Genomic DNA, 6,717 nt, shown 5'->3' on the forward strand with positions numbered 1-6,717 from the left:
TTTCCTAAGAAAAATCTATATGTATGAGAAGTAACATTAGAATCAGAAGTTCTCCCTTGAGTTCTGAGCTCAATACTGCTTACTTAGATTTAAACTTTACACAGCTTTTTTTTTACACATATGAGTAGAAAGTGGGCAAGTTGTTCCCAAATAAGCTTATCAAATGGAAGCAGGACTTCAAAAGTTAAAGATATTAATTTGGTGCTTGCTTCGGCAGCACACATAATAAAATTGGAAGGATACAGAGAAGATTAGCATGGCCCCTGCGCAAGGATGACATGCAAATTCGTGAAACGTTTCATATTTTTTGGAAACTCTAAAAAAAAAAGATATTAATTTGGAGCCTGTGAACTTACAAAGTTGCATTACCTAGTTGTTAAACCCTGACTCTGCACCAGGGAAGCTGTGGGTTCATGGGTTCTGCCCTCACACTTTTAGAATAACGTGATCTTCCTGGGAGTAGGTGTACTAGAACTGAAGTAGGCAATTGAAGAGATCATTTATAGAGAGTGGAACCAAACATTTTTTATTTGAGCCAGACACAACTCAGTCGCCTGATAGCAACCATGTTGTTCCTTAACAATCTTAGGATTCCCTGCATTCTCCTATGGATGGTCTCAGCCTCCCTTTCCCACTTCCTGCTCCCTCAAGGGTCAGCACTCACATCCCCTCCCAAACTCATGGCACAAAGTGGTTTTGAATAGAAGGATCTTTAGTTAACAGCAATGTTTTAGGGTCCTCTTCTGGACTCTTTGGGCTTAAGTCAGTGAGTAGCACATTCTAACTCCTCTCTCTGGTACCAGAAAAGTTCAGAGATTCCTGTTGGCCCTCCTAAATTGCTCTCTCTGTTCTCAGGCACTCGCTCTCAGTGGTGGAAAGTGGCTAACAGCAACCTATTCCACTCTCTTTAAGCTTCCTGGACCCAATTCTCATTTGGAGGCAAATTTATCTAAATAGCTATTGCTGGCCTCTAGCTCACTTTAGCAGTTTTAATTGGCTTCTATTTGTCTTCTAGATCTCCTCTAGGAGTAAGTTACTAGCTAACAACAATGACCCAGAACAATGACTCTCGGAATGCAGCACCTCTTATCTAATTGCAGTTCCCAATACATAATCAAATATTTGAGAGTATCCACATATACAGGAAGGGGATTCCTTGTCAAAGTATTTCATTTTAATAAACTTGTGAATAAGTCTATATCCCAGTTATATCCCTTATATCCCAGATCCAACTGTTACACTGGGTCTAGATAAACATGTATGGGACATCATATATACTCAAGGACGCATTCGCATTCTGAACTCCCAGAAGTGCTACTAGGCATATATGTCCTTTCAGGCTGAAGGTCCAGTGGTGCTAGTATGGGAGAAATTCTAACATTGGACCATACTCCGATACTAGTTCACTTGTCAATCAGTTGCAAAAAAAGTTCTGTGCTTTAGTTAGTAATATTACCAGATTTTTTTTAACTCCAGTATAATAAGTGTTTAATAAGATACAAGAATATATAGGACAAAAGTATGAGAAATAAAATACTTGTTTGCATTCAATATTATTAACATAGCTTTCAAAAATCACTCACACTTTTTAGAATCATAGAAATATTATTTTCTAGAGATTTCACCTGCTAATACAGAATAATTATTCCTATCAGGGATGTTGTCTTATATAATATGTAGAATAAGTTGAATTCTCATCAGTTTCTATACCCAGGCTGCTTAGAAACTTTTTTTTTATTTTTATGTTGAGAAAAATCTCTTAACTTCTTAGTAGTTTCATATTTATCTGTAAAAAGCAGGTACAGCATTTGATAGTTGACAGTTACATTTGTGGCGATGCATAAAAAAACACATGTAAAATGCTTGCACAGATAGTAATTCAACCAACAATAATGTTATAACTATAACTTAATAATAGATGTCGGAAGGCACAGCCTTGATGATTCCAGTTGACTTCTTTGTTATTTCTAGGAAGACACAAGTTACCGTGTAACACCATTTGATAGATTTGCTACATTCACCTCAGAATCTTGTGTAACCCCACTTTACTTATCTGGGAACTAGTATTATTTTTTCTATCATTTCTCATGAAGACCTATTTCTTTTTTTAAAATATATAAATGACTTCATTTGAAGATCACATTTTATATAGATGATCATAGTACATTTGTTTCTAAGTAAGTGGAAGTAAAATTATTAGGAAAAAAGAAAGTAAAAATGAGTACAGCAGTAAGAAAATTTGTGAGAATTAATATTCTTGCAAAGACATCATTAAGTCATTGTCCTACGATTTAGTAAGCTCCTGTTGCTAGTTGATCATTCTGTTCCTTCTTTTGTTTCTGAACATTAGGTGGTTTAGATTCACACTGGGTATCTAAAATGGTATGTTCCTACAGAGATGCCATTAAAATTTTTCATTAAAAATGGAAATATCTAGGAATTCCAAGGACTATTGCTGATACTAGGGTTTTTGTGGGAGCATCTTTTGGCTTTCAGGCCTTCTGCAAATAGAGGAGGTGGGCGCCCACACTTGCTCTACAAATGTCCAAATATCAGCATTACCTAAGGTTTTGATCAAATTGGTGTCTCACTAGAGAGTCATAAAAGAATGGTAAAGTTGGGCTGTTGTCAAAGTAGCAGTGTGAGTGGTGGCTGTCTGGCATAGCTTTGCCCTGGTGGGAGCTTGGCTTGTCCTCTCATCTAATATTGTCATTTTTAGCTGTGTGGCCAGTATACCCATGATTTTTAGGACTTGGTTACATTTCTTTCAAGAATAGAGTAAGTTTATGGGGCTGAGCGAATGCAGCCATGATGACTATGTTTGTGGTTTAAGTTATCATACTTTCTGAAAGTATGAGAAGGCAGGGGGATGGTGTTACACTCACTCAAAAGTAGTTCTGGTGATCTCAACCTAAATACAGGCATACTTAAAGTTTTATTAAGATCATTGTCTCTGAAAACTATTTCTTTCTCTAATTTTAAGATAATAATTAGGAAATGACCAGAAGTCTTAGTAGGAAAGTCCCCTCTTTCCCTGAAAGATATTGAGAATAATAACTCTTAAATTTACAGGGCACTATTATTTAAAGGAATATAAGAGAATTTAGGACATAGAAAGAACTTAGAAGCAGGAATCAATTGCTGTAATATTACAAAAAAAATCTATACTCTAAAGAGTCTTGAACTTAAAAAGGTAAAGTTAATAGTGGCCAGAGTTTTAGAACACTGGGTAGGGTGTTTTCCTTGATTTGATCAGGTTTGATCCCCAGAATTCCATATGATCCCTCGAGCCTTCCTGGCATAATTTCTGAGTAAAAAGACACGATAAACCATGAGTACCCCTGAGTGTGCCCCCATAAAAATACAGTCTAATTTATGAGTAAAAAGCTCCCTTTGAAGCTTCCTAAGTAGACTTTGACTATATGTTAATTAGAATCAACCAAAAAGATAAGAAATTTCCCCTGTACTATGAATTGCCTTTTCTTTTTTTGTGAGAAAAGATCCTGTGGGAAAACAGAGAAAACATGTATATGTTCAGAAAATACTGCTTCAGATAATGGACCTCGTGGGTGTATGACTTTCTACCTCCATTAGACTTCACAAAATTGTTGGCCCTCTAGGTGCTGTTCCAGAGAGAGAAACAAGGTGGAACAGGAAAGGATCTACTGTTCAACTAACAGTATATAATCCTTAGCAAAAATATACAAGGGGTCTGTAGTCCTCATTCTTCATCATGTACTTCAGGATGTCATGATATTTAACTTTTCTTTGGCACAGATAGCCAAGAAGCTTAGTATCCCTAAATTTGCAGCAAAAGAAGGGTTTTTGCCCTACTTCCTTTTGCCAATTTTGCTTTCAGGAAGGGGATATATTTAGAATAGCTGTAGATAAGGAAACAATACAATGTAGGGATACCAAAATATTTTTTTAAAAAAAGGTGTACTATTTATAATAGCCAGAATCTGGGAACAACCCAGGTGCCTAGCAACAGATGAGTGGCTAAAGAAACTGTGGTACATCTACACAATGGAATACCAGAGCTTTTAGGAAAGATGTAATCATGAAATTTGCCTATACATAGATGGATCTAGAGACTATTATGCTCAGTGAAATAAATCAGTGGGAGAGAGATAGATACAGAATAGTCTCACTCATCTATATAAATAAGGTGTAAGAAAATTAAAAGACAGTATGGTAATAATATCCAGAGACAATAGAGACGAGGAGAAAAGGACCAGCCCAAGATATGAAGCTTACCACAAAGAGTGTGAACACAGTTAGAGAAATAACCAAACTAATAACTATCATGACAATGATCGTGAGAAAAATAGAATGCCTGTGAAGACAGGCAGGTGGGAGAGGAGAAAAATAGGGACATTGGTGACAAAAAAAAGTTGCATTGCTGAAGGGAGATATACATTTTATGACTAAGATCCAACTATGAACATGGTTGTAATCATGGTACTTAAATAAAGATATTATTATTATTATTTCAAAAGGTAGAGGAATAAAAATATATGCACAAAATGTCCAGAGCACAGCTGAAGAAGGAAAACACAATGAAGAGAAAAATGTAGCTAAAAGTCTAAAATAAAAAAAAAAGTTTTTCAATAGGTCCATAGATGATTTTATATGAGCTTTCTGTAACCAATAAGCTTTTTGGCACTTATATGCTGGCTAGTTTATGCCAACATAGGTTATTTGGGAGAGGAAGAGCATACCTGATGATGCTCAGAGGTTATGCCTGAGTTTTGCCATTAGGAATGATTTCTGGTTGACTCGGGATCACATGGGATGCCAGGGATCAAATTGGGGTTGACCATTTGATCAAACATTACCCTGCCTGCTGTGTTTTCACTCTGGTCCTCATTGTATTATTTTATGCAGAGAATGTGCCTAACAGTACCATCAAATGAGAACACCTATTAGAATAATCATAATTTACCCATGATAGACCAGGGCACAGTTTGTATATACAATCCAGCAGGACATCAGATGTAGGTATATATAGTTTTAGTCAGATGGCATAGGCTTAGCCTTCTCTATACAAGAAAGAAAATCAGAGAAAAACATCTCCATAAACGAGTTTATGAAGAACTACTCAGTAAGATATGCTGTAAAGTGAAGTAGGTTAATTCTTGGCTTGTTGTGTGAAGACCCTAGGTTCAAGTCTATTTATCTGCCTCTGCAGAAAAACATGCAATCCAGTGATCCTAAACCAATGCCTCAAGTAAAGCATCTATCTTGTAAACAGTTTTATAAAAATTTAATCTGGGCATAAATTCAGACTTTTAGGCATGGCCTCCAGTACTCCTATCAATTTGCATTTACTCAACTATGACCTTTTCTTGACCCTTATAAGCATGGAATCAATTTGGAGAATTTGAACTAGTCCAATCACATGGCGTGTTTGCTTCTGCAAACTGCAACATTTTTGAATGCTCTTTACATGACTGTTTTTATGTAGAAGAGAACATTAATATTCAATTTAGCCTAATTTCATTCAGATGAAATGTTAGAGGTGAGAATTTTCCCTTAAAGGGGCTGAGGAAATAGTTCAGCTGGAGGGTGCTTGCCTTGTGCGAAGCAGACCTAGGTTTGATCCCCAGAACCCCATATAGTTTTCTGAGCCTGCCAGTAGAAATCCGTGAGCAGAGCCAGGAGTAAGCCCTGAACATATCAGTATGTGTGGCTTCTAATCAAAACAAAACAAAACAAAGAAAAATATTTCTCTGAAAATCGTGACCAGCCTCAGGTGGCTACATTTTCTTCCTCTCACAAGGAATATTCATCTATTTTTTTTCTTGAGCCTCCCTCTTTCAGACAAACATGCCTGAAGACTAAATCTTTTCCTATGGAAACATGTTGGCACAATAAGCTCTTCTGTTTTAACAAGAATCTTATCTTGCACTTGGGATGCTGTTTTCTTTTTGTTCTCTTCTCTCATAAATACCATGGTAACGTGAGTCTGACTATTTTTCCACATTAAGTTATGAAATGGTTTTCTTGACCTATTGCTTTTTATAGGCAGCGGCACTTATGACCCAATTTCGATTTACACAGAATCACAGGAAAATGGAGCTGAACTTCAGTGTCTTTATTTGTTAAGCAGTGAACCATACTATAGACACTGTTTGCTGGGAGGGCCAGGGGCTAAACAATCCTGAGTAAAGACATCTCAGTGCCTTCATTCTATGAAGCAAAATAAGGGAGGAAATAGGACTTTTTCCCTTGATGCCAGGCTTTCAAGTATTGCAGCAACTCTAGATGGGGTCGGGTGATATTAACCTTACTGCTACTTTAAGTGCAGAATTCCTTGTGCAGGAAGATGGAACAACTCAAGGTAGGAGCATGAGAGTATTTAAAAAAAAAAACTTTTATTCCCTTACAGTATATCAGTGGTTATAATTTAATGGAGTCTGTTGTTAATACAATGACTGGCACATAAAATATATATATATATATATATATGAATAATTGCAGTTATTCATGTATTCATTAAAAGAAACAATTTGTGGTGGAGGGTGAAATGTGACAATGGGAGCTTTTTGCTTTCACCAAAAGAAAATCGACTCTATGAAAATCACTGTAGTAAATAGCAATGATGTTATTTGCATGAAAAACATTTAGTTGCTCTTCATTCACAATTCTTGGCTCACAGCTTTCTAAAAAAACCTAGTAATTTATGTATTGTTAACTATAAATATCTTTTGCTAT

At 36.2% G+C, this 6,717-nt stretch overlaps 1 non-coding gene across 1 annotated transcript; it reads left to right on the forward strand.

The window, feature by feature from the left end:
- Positions 1 to 201: 201 nt before the first annotated feature.
- On the forward strand, positions 202 to 308 carry LOC126032933 (U6 spliceosomal RNA). Its single transcript, XR_007504091.1, has one exon. It is a non-coding gene; the product is annotated as a U6 spliceosomal RNA (small nuclear RNA).
- Positions 309 to 6,717: the final 6,409 nt, after the last annotated feature.

Source organism: Suncus etruscus, chromosome 16 (assembly GCF_024139225.1).
Source record: "Suncus etruscus isolate mSunEtr1 chromosome 16, mSunEtr1.pri.cur, whole genome shotgun sequence".
Taxonomy (NCBI): Eukaryota; Metazoa; Chordata; class Mammalia; order Eulipotyphla; family Soricidae; genus Suncus; species Suncus etruscus.